Source organism: Gadus macrocephalus, chromosome 20 (genome assembly GCF_031168955.1).
Source record: "Gadus macrocephalus chromosome 20, ASM3116895v1".
Classification (NCBI taxonomy): domain Eukaryota; kingdom Metazoa; phylum Chordata; class Actinopteri; order Gadiformes; family Gadidae; genus Gadus; species Gadus macrocephalus.
Window position 1 is genome coordinate 15915683 of NC_082401.1, and position 17064 is coordinate 15932746.

The following is a 17064-nucleotide window of genomic DNA, read 5'->3' on the forward strand; positions in this document are numbered from 1 at the left end:
ATCTTTTCCTATGCTTCGGTGAAAGCTGTTTTTGTCTTATTGAACCGGGAGTGATACGTTGAAAAAAAATCCCTGGTTTTAAAGCAATAGTTTGGCTGGTGTACCAGTTTGTCTATATATATACTTGTAAATGGTTCCTGCCAGAACGCTATTGGCAAAGATAAAATAGCGAATCCACATGAGTCTATCTAATGCCCCGTTCCAACAGATATTTATCTTGACAATGCTTCCCCGGGCTAGTTCAAAGCAGGTCAGAGACGACAACTTCAACCTCTTTCCTCGAGGATATGACAGACTGCAGGGGCTGTGTCAATATTATTGGAGATACGTCACAGCAGTCCCCAGAGTGGAAAGCTCAATATAAAGTGAAACAAACATCGCGTTAGGCCAAAACCACACCAGAAAATTTGCTATGCCGTGCCAAAAAGATACAGATATTTTTTTCGGGGCGAATGTTGGTTCACTGCTATGATTGGCAAGTGGTCATTAGTGCCAATCTGAAAGTGAAACGGTAAGAACCTGTTTCATCACAGATGGCGCTGTTCCAGCATGTTGCTTGGTTACTCCGGAATGGCTGGTCAAGGGGGCACATAAAACAGTCTCATAGAAACAGCCAATCAAAGACTTGCAGGACAGAACACACATATTATTCATTACAGTTGTCTATACTGACACTCCAAAGATCAAGCACTCCTTAGAAAGTTCTCTGGGACTCCTTTGCTGCACACATTTTCTACAGCAGATTGATATTTGACTGTGTGTCAAGTACATTCTGTGTATGGCTGTGTTTGTGCATGTGTGTTGGTATCAACAATAGGGGATTACTTTATTAGCAAAGCAAATATTCCGGGGCCGCACCACAGTATAATCAGAAGTTAATCACTTAACGACACGCGTACAATAATAATGATTTTCCTAATCGGGAAGTTAATGTGTAATCATAATCGTATAATGCTGTTATTGACAGCTTCAAAACACCAGGACAGCCAGATGTTCAGTATAGTGTCTTCATCTGGCAGTGCACGCACCACATTCATGGTCAGCAATGTTGATGCTTTATTTTATCTTTCGGTGCAAACAAGGTTGTCATATATATCAAAAATAATGAATAAATAAATACTGAATTAGCCCTTAAGGGTCTATTTTCCATATCATGAAGCCAAATTGCCAGTTTACCTTTATGTAATGCTAATCTAGCTTCACACGCTAATCCAGTTTCCCACTCTGATCTAGATTCACATGCTAATCTAGATCCATATGCTAATCTAGATTCAGAGGCTGATCTAGCTTCACATGCTGATCTAGATTCACACACTTATCTAGATTCGGAGTCTGATCTAGTTGAACATGCTAATCTAGCTTCAGATGCTAATCTAGATTCAGAGGCTGATCTAGCTTCACATGCTGATCTAGATTCACACGCTAATCTAGATTCAGAGGCTGGTCTAGTTTGCCATGCTAATCTAGATTCACAAGCTAGTCTAGCTTCACATGCTAACCTAGTTTCACAGGCTGATCTATCTTCACAAGCTGATCTAGCTTCACGTGCTAATCTAGATTCACACGCTGATCTACCTTCACATACTAATCTAGATGCACATGCCGATTTAGCTTCACAAGCCTTCTGCAGCGGCATCGACCCAGAGGCCTGGATTATCTGTGGTGCGCCAAGGTCAGTGATAATATCAGTCTATCCTCCAAGACCGCGGCACAAAAGAGCCTTAATGATTTTCTCCTATGCTGCATCCGCACCTCCGCCCCCGTATTGAGACGTGAAACTTGAAAGGGAGCATGACCAAATAATTCATGCATAGACTTCCCAGCTAGCATTTAACACTGCCTCTTTGATCAGTTGTCCATCTCTGGCGCATGGTTGTCTCCATGGGATTGTTTTGTTTTTGCTGTTTTTTCATATTATCTGGCTGAGATTGTGGAGCAATGCGTTCTCATAGCAAATGTCTCATCTGACGATTGGCATTCAGCTAAAAGGTGCAATGTATACAGTTAATCAGAAATTGGTTGGAGCATATACCCCGTCATATTATTATGCAACGTTCACCATTGCATAAAAAAGGGAATTGACAATCGTTGTGAGATGTGCCAGTTTCATACTTTGGTCGTACGCAAATATCCCCCATTTTACCATCAGCTAAATTCATAAAAATAATCCCAGCAGGGGGAGGTGTGGCCGGTAGGTGTTCGTCCTTATTAAATTAGATTGAGAATTCACAAAAGATGATAAAAGCGTACAGCAGAAATGAGAGTGTGCGGGAGAGGCGAGTGAGTCTCCTGCTACAGCAGCTCCCACAGCTGTTATTGTTGCTGGAGAGCGGCCCGAATAACTTAGGAGTTGTTTGCATATGGAAATGATGGATCTCCACCCTCAAGAGTGCGGGCCGGCTCGCCCTTGCGTTAAAAAAAAGAAGTCTAATATCGTGCGGAACACACGGTGAGTGTTCTCGAGTGGTCCTCCGAACGGGAATATAATAACAGATGGCCACGGAAAACTCCAGAGGTGCAGCAACTTAAAAAGGCTCGATGTAAAAGCGATAAGATATAAATAAGTTAGAAGGTGCGACTATAGGAAGATAATGCTATCCAACTGCTAGCCAAGAGGAGACATCAGTGAGATCGTGGCACCACCTAATAAGTGGTGGGAGGGATAAATCCCTTAAGATGTTCAGCCTACAAAGTAAACAAAGCCGGTCCGTAGCCTGCCATATGTTCACTGCTGGTGAAACATCTGCTGAATGGAGTGATGCTTTTACCGCTAACTCACGTTGAATTGATGTGGTCAAGTAGTGTCTGGCTGAGGACCTGTTTGGAGCCGCTCTGTATCTGCAACTGCATTTTATTTATTTTTTCTGAAATGATGGATGATCCTTAAAGTGAACATGCACTATTGTCTTATGAATTCCACATGACACAACTGCATGCCTTCATCTGACGGTGTATGGCCAAGTACCTTAGATAAAGCCGTCATGGAAAAAAACATGGAATGCACAAATTGGTTCTTCGGTTAGTAGGAGGTTCTAAAAAAGGGGTCAGCTCCGTCAGCTTGCTCCTATCTACCTCAGCAGTACACCGATAAGGGAAAGTTAAAGTCCAAAGTGAGAAATGGTGCAGTTATAAAACACAAATCCTTATTACTAAGCCTAAATGGGAATTAATTCATGAGGTTATCACAAGCAATGACCTCACGACTCAATACAGAAATGAACAAGTTAATACGGATTATGTTTTTAACTTTTCAAATATGTCATCACCACCCGTGATGACATATTTGTAAATAACAACATTTTATGACAAAAACAACCCCTCCGCTGAGCTGAAAAGAGGTCTTGGTCCCACTAAGGTTTCCGAACCGTCTTGGTAGCCCAAGAGTTTGTGTGCGTAGCCAATATCAATTAGAAGCGAGGTGCAATGGCCATCAGTGCCTGAGCACTACTCAGGATAAGGGGGTGATTTTCCTCTTATTGCCCGGTCCTGGCATATAGCTGACGATCTCTCCGCAGCCACCTTAAGAAGGTCGGTGCTGGTCATTATTGCATTGTTCCCGGGCAGAGAGCCTGAACTTATTAAAGGCAAAAGAGCGAGAGCATCTAGCGGCACTGCAAAAAATAATGATAACAACAACATGACCATCGGGCCGAGCAAGGGCCAATAACGATTGGTTTGCTTTTTATATATTTGGCTTTTGTTTTCATAGAATAAACTAACCTCACCAACTTCAGTGTTTTAATCAACACCGGTGAACACATCTTGGCTGTAAGTGTATTGTAATCATTTTATTTTGCATTTCTCTTCACCGGTGACCGCTGTTCTTCCAGTCTGTGTACTGTAGTTTGTGTCTCCGAAAAACCTTATGTGTGCATCTCCAGAAGGTATAAAATGTACGAACAAAGAGCTAACCATCGGCTTAAGGGCGAACATGACTTCCGTCATAACTTGGCATGTCAGAATTGTAACTTCTTATCGTCTCAAAGTCTGACAGGATGCTCGTAAGCTACCTATTGTGACCAAGAGACAAGGCCATTAAAGCAAAAATAAAATGAAAAAAAGGCTTAATGCTTTCATTTTGGGTTGAATTTATGGCTCACTCTCATAAGGAATGTCCATGTTGCTCGATGCTTCTTCGCGCGTGCAACTTTTTAAATGATCGATGTCCTTCAGAATCCTTGACTATGACGAGTTAATGAAAAAGTTTAATGTTCCCATTATAAGTGCCCCACGCATCTTTAAGACAAAAGCCCTGTATTATGTTGGAGCCCGGTACATCTCAGGAATGGTCTTCTCAATGGTCCATAAAATGCATTCCCATTTCTCATCTCTCTGAACGCGTGTCAGTCTTCCACCACGTGCAGACAGATGAGAAGAGAAAGACTGATTCAAAAGGGAGCAGAAGAGAGAGAAAGAGAGAGAGATACAGAGACCGGGAGAACACGAAGGTGCCGACATCAATCGAACAACTGCTGTGTTAAAGAGCTAAACTGAACTGCACACACCGGAAGAGTTAAACAAACACGTTTGCAGATGCACACATAAACCCGCAAGTGCACACAAATGTTCCCACACACACAGACGTTAGTAAGGTAGTGCACACAATATGAAAGTCTTACGTAAGACAATTATACAATACTTGAATATTCAATCATGTGTGTGTATGCGTGTGTGTTTTTGTGTGCGCGTGTGATTATTTACGCAATGTGCTAGAGGTGTAGTGGCTTATGAGGTCATTATTAATAGATTAATTGACATTCGGATTGGTGGTAGCAAGCAGCAAACCAATGCAGAGTGTGCTGCCAACAATGGCGCCCAGTGTACATGTGAAATAGCACCACCGTGGACGAGAATCATCCGGAAGGCCCACAGAGAGGGCAGCTGGGCCAACGAAGATGGCATAATGGAACGCTGCGTATCCTATATCAATATTATCGAAAAGTTTTTATTTATTTTTTTTTACTTTCAAGAGTGAAAGTGGCGTGTCTGCAGTAGCTCCAAAATGAAAAATCCCTTTCACTGCTACTAATTAAGACATCGAAGTCCATGCAAAATGGGTCTATTTTCCTATCTATTCAACAAAAAAGCTCTGTGTTGAAGCCGCAGTGTTAATAGTAAAATTGGCCTGGCAGAACACCGTGAATATCAAAGCTCCCTCGCTTCACGTTGGACCGACTAGAAGAGCTTTTGCATTTGCATTAGTCTGGAAGAGGGAGCCGCGTTATATTTTTTTCCATGCTAGGGGTCATGTGTTTTCTACAGGTGAACGACCCCTTTCGTTTCTCGTTAGATATAATTACAGTTGACGTGTGCAAAGGAAGCAGACCAAGAAAAAACAAAAAAGACAAAACAACAAAAGGACTGTCAATCGAAGGAAGAAGCCGCCAAGCAGAGACGGACACGGAGCTGATTCATTCCTGGTCAGGGGGAATGGAGTGGGGAGGCGTTTCATTAGACTAATTCCATTATATCGGCGGGGAAGACGGAGTGAATACGACCAGTGATCCAGAGTTAATCTGGGTTGATGGAAGACATTGGATCCAGGCTGATCCTGGATACACTCCCTCCCCCCCTCACAACCCCCTTGACACCAGCTGGATGAGGCCAGCAGAAGGACCACGGGAGGTCGGCGGTGTGTGTTGTGACAGAGGCCTTCAGCCAGCTGACAGGGACATGAAAGGGCCAGCTCCCGGCGAGCGGTCAGACGGAAGGATCCGGTTGACTGACACGTCCTTTTCTGACAAAGGCCTGTGAGGTAAACCGCACCGACCAGCCGGGCGCCCTAAGCCCCCTGGGGTCACACTCATGCATTTGTAAGGTGGAGTCAAGCGAGTGGGTGTGGATGTGCAGGTGCAGGTCTGCGTGCAGACAGAGGAACTCTGGATGGGTGAGGACTGCGGGTCTTATGGACTCAGCATAAATAAAAAATAAACTGGTGTTTTCCCCGCTTGTGTCGTTGCATTGGCAGTTGGTTAGCTACTCGTGGGGTTGCCATTCATCCCATCTTTGGCCCCCCCCCCCCCCGACTTACTCGCGTACGTGTTGAAGTGTTCTTGGGCCAGACACCTAACCCCTAACTCCTACGGCGGAGCTTGCTGTAAAGCACTCTGAGGGGCTGCACACTATATAAATGTGTGTGCAAGAGCCATAAGTTAGATGCGTTTGTGTTGTGTTGTTGTCCCCGGCTGCAGTGATATCAAGTGTGACAACAACGACCACAGTGTGAATATAAAGCGCTGGCGTGGATCTCTTTCAAAGTCATGCAATTCCAATTCTTCCAGCCCAGCCTTTCACTAAACCACAGAAGCAGTGCCTCCCTACACTACCAGCTCACCTCCACCCATCAATGTACTACTGAAGGTTTCATCTAAGAACATGTACATGTATGAAGACAGGCACCACACACAGACGAAACACACACACACACACACACACACACACACACACACACACACACACACACACACACACACACACACACACACACACACACACACACACACACACACACACACACACACACACACACACACACACCAGAGGTTTGTGTCACGACGGCCGATGCCGATATAGGGGGGCGATTGGAGGGAGCTGTCTTTCAGAGGATGTCGGTGAGACACACGCCATCCCCCCTGCTGGCGGAGGTAATGAGATCGGTGAAGAATGGCTCGGTTCTCTCGGTCGTTCTGCCCGTGTACAAACTCTACGTACAGAGACCCGAACAACGGATGCGGTCGTCACCCTGAAAGAGAGGGACGCGGGGAGAGCGTGTTCCCCCTTGGCTTAGCAGGCACTCACAGGGAATATGTTCTCACTGATTTCAACAGAATATACTGGAATATTAAAACATGAAATTAAATATTAAAAAAAGATAACACTCTGGTCTGGAAGAACACAGACATGCCGCAAGCGCGCACACACACACACACACACACACACACACACACACACACACACACACACACACACACACACACACACACACACACACACACACACACACACACACACACACACACACACACACACACACACACACACAAAAACAAACACAACCTCACGAACCCCCACAAAGGGTAAAATGGTAATATGCCTTTTGGCAGTTCCCCATCCTTCCATGTGTTTATGCTCCCGTCCTCCACTGATTAGCATTTCAGTTGGCCAATAGGCTCGGCACACACAGAAAAGACCCTCCGGTAGAACTTGGATCAATGGCTGGAGGAACGAAAAAGGCGGTAAAGCCTCCACAAAGAAGGAGAAAAATCTACAAGGGTACACGAGTGAATCTTCTTGGGCTGGATGTGCCTGCTTCTATTCCAGAGTGTCCTGTAAATACTTAAGGCGACGTTTGATTAAATGATGTTCAATTATACAAGTGTTCGATCCACATAACGATTAAGGCGCAGGTCGGGGGAATATATATATAGTCGCCGTCTACGCGCTTCTGATGCGCACTGACAACGATACTCAAGCGTCGAAAGAATAATTGATCTGGGAAATGTGTGGAATCAAACAGACGCATCCATCATCGGTTGCTCATAATGTTAAATGATTACCTATAAACGTAAAGGGTTGAATCAAGCTATAGGGAACCCACACTCGGCAGAACAGGGAACTCATTCAGCATCACCCCGCTATTGCCCTAAAATAGTGTTCCTCTCGGCTACCGCGGCCATTAATGATGCATCCATATATCAGATGGAAGTACCTTTGTGCAAGTAGCTCATGACCTGTAGATGTGTGGCAGACTTAATGCTTTTTTGTTTGGTAAAGTTATGCATACCTATATAATGCATGTATAATGCATAACACATCCTTTTCATCATTGAGGGTGTCATTGACAAACACCTCTCTGGTCTTATAGTCTGCTCCGCGAGTCTCCTCTTCCTTTCATCTCTTCGTAACGAGTGCAGTTCATAAAGGCAAACAGAACCGCACAACGTGCTTTCTCAACACGTGCAACGGCAGGCTTATATATGCAGTTCAATGTATTTTTGTTCTGTAGAGCCGCCTGTTGGCTACTAATCAAATGCCAGAGGTGTAGGGTTAGGTTTGTCCATGTAGGTGTGCAGTGGATCGCCATATCACTGAGAACTACTCATTGCGCTGGTTTTTAGATACCGTTTATTATTTTTCTATGCAGCACAATTGAGATGGCATTTTTCTTGAACAGTGCCACAGCTGTGCTCCACTGTCACAGGAGTAGAGAGCAAGGAGAGTAGATTAACCTGTAGGGAAACCAGACCTCCGGAAACTAACATGGAGCAAATCAATACGGCTTCTAGTCTAAAGTGCACTCATGCTGCAATCACAAGCATGAGATGTCATTATATGTGCCATTTACATTTATAATCAGCAGCCTCCTTTGGGAAATGCTTCGCGTAATCATATCCATTCCTCAAAATTGTCTCTTTAAATGTAATTCAATAATGGGATGCAGTATTTACCCTCATTTAATTTACCTTGCAAATAAAGTCTAACTTCCAAATTCTCTTCTTTTATTTATTAATCATGTGGTGGTTTTTGTTGTGGTCAATCTTCCCCATTTTAATTAAGGCAACAACAACATTGTTTGGATTGTAACGTAGCGGGATGAAAATTAGAACTCCAAAGCTATGCATACAAAGTTTGTCCTTGTCAAGTAAAATAAATAGCTGTGCTGTATACTGTATGGGTGCTATGACACTAGGTTTAGGGAAAATTCTTGCACTACCTTCAGTTTGTACAGTAAGGAAACTAATAAATCACACCGACCTCAGTTATATATATATGATACCCAGGAAGTGTATCTTTGTTTGCGGTTTTCCTGAACTATAATAACCTTTGCGGTTGTAGTTGAAACTATAATATTGAGATGCACACAAGAAGTCTTAATGCGGTGAGGCTGCCGGGAACATACGAGGTTGGAAAGCAGAGCAGAGGGATAGAGAGCGGTAGAGAATGAGAGGGCGAGAGCGAGATAAGAGAGAGAAAGAAAGAGAAAGAGAGAGATGGAGGGTGAGAGAGAATGAAAGAGAGAGTGATGGAGGATGAGAGAGAGGAATAAAGTACGAGATAAATTAATGAATGAATAAAGAAAGAGAGCGGCGCACACACACATACACACACACACAAATACACACACACACAAATACACAAAAAGACAGAGAGAGAGAAGGAGAGAGAGAGAGATGAAGGGAGAAATAAAGAGAGAAATAAATTAATGAATAAAGAAAGAGTGGTGTGAAGAGTGAGAGAATGAGGGAAAGAGAGACACACACATACACAGGAAGACAGAGAGAGAGAGAGAGAGAGAGAGAGAGAGAGAGAGAGAGAGAGAGAGAGAGAGAGAGAGAGAGAGAGAGAGAGAGAGAGAGAGAGAGAGAGAGAGAGGGATCAAATCACTCAAGGAGTGAACAGTTTAATCAATGGGGCCGTGGAAGTGGTGTGTGTGCTCCATAACCAATGGCAGCAGATGGATGTGTACAGCAGCATCAGAGACAGCGGGAGAGAACAAGTGAGCGAGAGAGAGCGAAAAAGAGTGAGAAAGAGCGAGAGAGAGCGAGCGAGCGAGCGAGGGAGAGATGAAGGCGTGTACGGTGGCCCTCAAGGGGATAGCCAACTAGATGGTGAGGGAAATTCACACAATCCCAAACACCCCCGGCCCTGCCTCAGCCCAAGGTATTGGCTGACAGATTAGCCCCGGCCGCATGGAGGGGGAGAGGGAAAACGATTCCCCATACGTCAAAAACTTCAGCTCTGGAAGTTGCTGAATAAATGATGACGTCAGCAAACAGAAATGGAATAGTGGCTCAGTTTGGAGAAAGTCAAAATATATGAGATAGTCTTATATAACGACTAATTATCAAATGAAATGATATCGAACCGATGTGAAACACAAACGCTGTTACGAGGACGTGGCCCCTGGAGGAAAGCAAACGGCGCACGGCTTGTTTATGACTCCAGTGGAGCAGAGTGGGGGGGGGGGGGGGGGGCGGAGGCTAGGGTGGTCATTTGTGTCAACAATGACGGCAAAATGAACTGAATGGACGGCGTAACCAGATAAAGACCGCTCGCCACTTCAGCTTCCGTTGACATAACACCACATGCTCGGACTCCGGTCGATGATGGCGGCGGGGGCGTCATTAGCGAGACGGGAGTGGGGGGGGGTCACGTGACGGATGGACGGACGGAGTGAGGTGGCACCCTCTCACCGCGGTGATTCACCGAGTCGGCCCCGATAGAGGTGGCCGTCCTTCTTGTTTATATGAAGTACTCAAGGCTGGGAATATGCATCCGTCAAATCCCCCCCCCCCCCCCCCCCCCCCCCCCCCCCCCCCATTACTCTGGCTACTTGACACACCTGGGGCAGGTCGCAAGCCAAGTAAGAAAAAAAATAAAAGCAAGTAAGAAAGACAGAGTGGTTCTGTCGGCTGAGAACCCTCCGAGGAAACAAACAGGCATGAGCCCCTCCCCCGCGCCGGGGTCCTGTCCACACTGGAATATTTGAAAAACGTGGATATTTGGTCAGGCTGCTGCTGCTGCTGCTGCTGGAATAGTAAAGGATGGGGACACGGGGTGCTACAGTGATGAGCTGCTGATGGTGTCACACCCGTGCACGGACACAGATGCACACACACATACTGGCATCCATGCATACACACACAAACACTCGCGCACGCATGCATACACACCTACGCGAGCGCACAAAGATACACACACGCACACAAACACACACACACAGAGACGTGCACACACACATACACACATACAATACACACACACACACACACATAGACATGCACACACACATACACACCATCGGTCCACTAATTCGGGACATTGGCCCTAATCGAGCAATTTATTGCTTTGGGTCGAAAAAAGGAAAGCCACAAAATAATTAGCGCTTTTCCCCCAGCAGTAAACCTTGGTGTGAGGTAACAGCGGGATTGATGTCATCTGTTTGGCTTGTTTTTCTTGTTTCTCCATGGCATTGAACTTCACATGCTTCTAACATCACGGTGCATTTCAAAGACCTGCTTGTATCAAAAGCTGCACTGCACGTATTATACCGTTTAATTCTTCTTTCCATGGCAAGGGGCCAATTCGATGAGTCCTCAAGAGAGGCTGGACTGTTAGTCACAGCAAGGCACTGTACAGTCGTAACATTCGCCTGCCATGCTACAATAACGCCGTATTGTCGTCTGTGGAGTTTGCGAGGTTCCGAGGAGAATTAGCCATTTTGCACAACAAGCGCTGATTCTTTAAAGTGCTGCTCCGCCCGAACCGTTCCACACGTCTCGGGGCTCTGGTGGTACAGCTGCAGCCTGGGACCCCCATGGCTCCCCTACCTGACGGAGCAATGTCTTCTCCACCACATCCCCCCCCTCCAACCAACCCCTGTTCTCCCACGGCTGGGCGTTGGGGGTGGGGGTTGAGAGCTCTGCGTACCAATGTGTACTCCGTCATGAATGAAATATCAGCGCGGCGGCTGTATTACTGATGAGGGCCCTAACACAACTTTGCTCCGAGCTATTTCCAGCTCCCGTTTCCACCTCCATCACCGTGATGGATCGACACCGCGTATATACGTCACACGTCTGGCAGGGAGGGGGGGGGGGGAATTAGCGCCCTGATGAAATATATAAGTCAGAAGATGAACTTGAGAGATTTGTTATCGGGGGACGGGGCCGGCGTTCTACCAGACATCGATCATCAGGGCTCTGGGAGCGAGGCTTTGACATTCGCACACGCCGTGTGTCACACGTGAGGGACGTGGTCGCTGACGCATGCAGCCGCTCAAAGTAATTAAATGTTTCTTCAAATTATCCGGCTTGTTGGGTATTCAAAACCTCTCCAAATGGAGTGGGGAAGGGGTGGAAGGGTGGAAGGAGCGAGAGGAGACTTCTTTCATGTGAATGACTTGTAAATGAAGTTCCCAGTGTGTAAAGTGTGGAATTAGACGGTGGTACCGAGCAGAAGATATGAATATCTCCAAATAGAAATAATAACTGGTGTGACCCAGTTATTTTTCTCTCCCAGTGTCTGTGGGACTAAAATCAGCTGATGATTAAAAAGACGCGGATGGTCTCACACTCCGGCTGCAGATATTGTGTTTGAGGTATGGATACACCATCTTTTCAATATAACTGAATTACTCATGTGATGAAAAACAACGTAACACCTGCAAAAACATAACAACAACGAGTCCATAGTTGTTGCCAGCCCGCCAAGCTCTCTACAGATATCCATAGCACCTGATATCAAACAGGCAGCCAGACAGTCAGTCCACGGCTAGAATTGTGTGTTGCATGCTTGTTTACAGCGCAATAAAAGAGGAGAACCAGCAAATGAGAAAAGAAAGAATCCGTTAATAAATTCACTGCGGTGAGAGCTCTTTTTTTTTTCACCCAGCACCAGCTCCCCGGAGCCTGCATGGATTTAGCTCTTACAGCACGGGCTTCTGCAGATCAATAAGACAGCCCCCCTCATTACCTGAGGCTCCAGCTCCAACAAACCCAGCAGCACACCTGGGCTCCAGCACCTCCGGGGGTGACCCCAGCCGTCCAGGAGCTCCAATCAAAAGTCAAGCCCAACACCCGTCTCTGTCAACCTCTCCGTCCATCTGCCTCTTCTCCCTCCCCTCTCCTACCTCCCGTTCTCCCGAGCGTCCTCGTCCTTCCTTCGCTCGCTCATTTCCGTCAAGATCTCCAACATAAAACAGAAACACACTCTCACACACACACACACACACACATGCTAACTCTCCGATCCTCAAGTTGTCCTTCTCTGAGCCGGCAAGAGTGATTATATAAGCAGCCTCCCATCACACACACACCGGCATAAACACACACACAAACACACACACACACACACACACACATCTCTAGCCATGAGCGGAGCACCATGGAATGCCAAAACTTGGTGGCCACCATAAACCATTCCCCTCAGTGTTCAACAGCCTGGAGCTCAGGCACCCTTCAGAGCGGCGAAACGCGAGAAAGAGAGGGAGAAAATGGGGAGTGGGGAGGTGGGGGGGGGGATAAAATCAACTATCCAAGAAAAAACAGCAGCAACAGCAGCATGATCTCTCCTTCTCTGTTGTCTGTTAATTTCTTTCCTATCCAACTCTACTGTGAAACAAATGGCACAGCCGCTTACCTGGAGATCCTGTGGCCACGCAGGGAATGCCGTCGCTGCTGCCGGCGCGCACGCTTGTGAGTGCGAGTCAGGTAGTGAGTGAGAGTGTGTGTGTGTGTGTGTGTGTGTGTGTGTGCTCATGTATCAGTTCCTATCTCCTGTCTTTGGCAGAGTCAGAGGGAAGAATAGAGAGGAGTAGAGAGGGAGGCGGAGAGAGAGAAAGGAGAGCGCGAAGGAGAGAGAGCAAGAGAGAGAGAGTGTGAGTGAGAGCGAGAAGCAGAGAGAGGGAGGTAGGGGGACAGTGCAAACTGTGTGGATGCCAAAAGCGGCACACACACAGAGAGAGAGAGAGAGTGAGAGTGAGAGTGAGAGAGAGAGAGAGAGAGAGACAGAGGAGGAAGGGAAAACAGAGAACAGCGAGCAGGAGAGGGTGGAGCGATGACAACGGCGCTCCCTCACACTGTAGCGCTCCACTTCCCGCCGAGGGAGGGAACTGGGCGGTTGCATTGTGTGCCGGCCCAGGAAGGTGGGAAGCCTCTCCTCCATCTAATGACATCTGCCTCTCCCTTACAGATCATTGGTTAAGAGGGATGCTTCCCCAATAAGCCGAACCCCCAGCTCCGTCTCCAAGTGGACGCACGCCCCCTGTCTGCGAACCAAGAACACCCCCCCGCCCCCCCCCCCCCCCCCCCCCCCCATATCACCACCACCACCCACCACCACCACCACCACCACCACCACCCACCACCTAGCGCTTCTTCCCCAACCATCCCCCTCCTCCGCTGCCTTGCTCAATTAATGCACACACAGACTTATACGAGTCGGGCACTTACACACACACACACACACACACACACACACACACACACACAAGCGAACACACAGAAGTACACACACACACACACACACAAGTACACACAGAAACACACGCACACACACAGTGCCGACAGCATTCACAAATTCCCCTTTTCCATTTTTGTCCGCTCCTTCTCTTTATCTCTGCTTCTCTCTGTCTCTCATTCCAGTGGCACAAGCCCCCTCATTCTCCCGAGTCTCTCTCTTCCGCCTGCATTGTCTTCCTCCTCAATGGGTTATAAGCTGCCTTTTCTTTTTTTTATTGCCGCTCTACTCATATGCCGAGAATTTCAATTTGGTTGTCCCTTCAAATGATTATTCTCTGGGTTTTCATAACCGTGTTCTGAAAGAAAAATTCCCCACTGTGTTTATGATATATCTGAGCCATTTCCCTATCGCACTATGTCGGTATGTTGTGTCAGGTATGCAACCGTACCTGACATAACATCCGTTTGAAATGTGTACCGGTGCGACTTTTCACTTTTTTACTTCGCTTACTAACCCTGAGATTTCTTCGCCGAACCAAGGGTGCAGTTTGATGTGCGCACCAGTCCTCTCCATTGCTTTAACAGTGCTATTGAAGTCATTAGAATGAATGGGTTTGATATACAATCCAATTTATTTTTAGAGGCATCTAGCATGTTTTTGTATGACAAGCAGAAAGCCAGCGGATGTTCTGTAATATCCAATGTGTTTGATGTGCTCCTTGATATTGGATTTTATATGGGGTTATTCTCTGATAGCAGTGTAAATCCATAGTGTGCCATTATTCCATTCCAGCATTGATGTTCCCTGACCAAAAACGATTTTGAAAGGAAATGGGGAAGAGGTTTTTGCTTCAGTCTAAACTTCATTCAATCCCATTTATCCATTCAGCATTTTGCTTATCTCAAGGTTTTTCTGACAACTTTTCTCAGAAAATAAACACTACAAGTGTGTGTGCCTATTGAGACAACCGAAGCGACGTGAAATGAACTGCAGAGCACACCGTATACTAACTCTTTGTTGCACAGTTTTTTTCAAACATAAATTAACAAAATAAATACAATATTCTGCTGGAGTGGTGAAGCAGGTGCTGATGCATTGGAATCGTCTCTCTGGAGAAGACGGACACACACACACACACACACACACACACACACACACACACACACACACACAATGACTTAAGACAGCATTATAGGGACATCTGCCACAATTTAATGAAGGAATCCCCCCTCCCCACCACAATATTTTTTTAAATGTTCAACAGAGCAGAAGGGTCGTTTATGAGAATTGACTAGGAGAATACACTACGGCACTGCCTGAAGGACACTTTCATTTATTTGCTTCTCCTCGAGATAACGTTTAAATGTCTGGCTTACATTTGTGTTTATTTATTTGTATTGATTTTTGTCGACCTGACAAGACAACTATTTCTGAAGCAAAGAATTGGGATACACGCATTAATCGTTAACCCCCCCCCCCTAAGTCCCTATGTCATATGCTATAACACAACCATAGCAGAGAGAAAGTCCATAAAAAGCAAGGTCTTAAATTTGCATTGAGGGGAGAAGGGAGTCTAAATAAATGTAGTAATTTATATCTAAACACTATATTCTCAGTATGAAAGCGTCCTTGGTGCAATGTAACCTAACACTTCAAATCAAACAATGGCTGAATAGAGATGTCTGCCAGATGTTTGCTAGATAACGCAAACAAACATTATGCTAAAAGGGCCACAGAAGAATATTTAAATTTCTGTTGATGAAGTCCATAAAAAACAATAATACTACAGACAAAAGTAACTCATATCTGCTATCGAAATGGGCAGCCTGTTGTGGTTGATTCCTTACACATATATTATATATATATATATATATATATATATATATAAACTGTAAATGTGTGTATATATGTGTAGACACACACATCTGTAGACTAATATATATAAATGTTGATTTAAACATGGTTTGTGCAACATTTGGCTCACATTGATCAATCCTTCAATTGCAATCCTGATAAACATTGGGTCTGGCCCTTCTGAGTAACTTTGCACACTTGGCTCTCACATGCTTATACGATAAAAACTCTAGTAATCACACCCTCACACATTTAATGTGTGATGTGCGACGATGATGTTTTAATATACACATTTATTCATATTGATATGCATCATTAAATGCTTTTTGTCATCATAAATTCTTACATAATGCCCAGAACTATAGCCATAGCCGCCACGTCATTGGTTTGGAGTGCTATTCCCTCTCAGGTGTCATGTCTGAAACCATGCCTACTCCACTGTCAAAATCTAATTGAAACAGGGTTCACTGCCCATCCCCTATGTATTTCTCCTCTAAACCCTATCGGAAATTCTGCGAGGCACTTGGGGAAAAAGTTGCAATAGTTTGGCGACTACTGCCATCAAATAACAAACAGTCTCAGAATGTTGTCTGGGTTGTGCATGTTTTACTTTTTACTCACGTCTAAAGTGCTATACAATCACTCAATGTGTACCCAATGCTGAGAGCCACTCCGCTCAATGGCAAAGTAACAACACAAAAACAACTGTGGTTGAAATCGCCCAGGTATGACATACCATCACTCCCTGGATTCAGAGGAGAAAAGCAAGTGGCACGAGTAAAGGCACTTCTCCTTTGCTTGTCCTCCCGTCGGGATCAGCGTTTTAGAGGTGCCAGCCAACACAACAGAATGAATTATGTAGCACATCATGTGGCATTAGGGCCCACTTTCAATGAAGCATCAACAGGATAGATTTAACGATTCAAATATTTTTTTTGTAGGTTTCAGATTGGAGGGAAATGTTAGAATCCTTCCTCATCCCTCTTATTCACCTCACACTCCTTTTTACTTCAAGCCCCTCCCTTCCATTCACCTCAAGCCCCTCCCTCCAATACACAGCAAGCCCCTCCCTCTTATTCACCTCAAGCCCCTGGCTGTTTCCCAATGTCAAGGAAGCATGCTCAACGGCCGCCCTTTTAAGGACGCTACGTCATAGAACGCCGACAAGCACTGTTCCAATGTTGAGGACACTCGAAAGCCGCGCCATTTTTGCGTCCTTTGTTTTTGAGAATTCCGAGATTTTTCACG

At 45.6% G+C, this 17064-nt stretch overlaps 1 protein-coding gene across 1 annotated transcript in view; it reads right to left on the reverse strand.

The window, feature by feature from the left end:
- The window catches only part of thsd7ba (thrombospondin, type I, domain containing 7Ba), a 143733-nt gene extending 129990 nt beyond the window's left edge, over nt 1-13743 (reverse strand). Inside the window, 1 exon segment of the mRNA XM_060039918.1 lies at nt 13141-13743. The gene's annotated coding sequence lies outside the window, so the exon portion shown is untranslated.
- Between the last annotated feature and the right edge of the window lie 3321 nt (nt 13744-17064).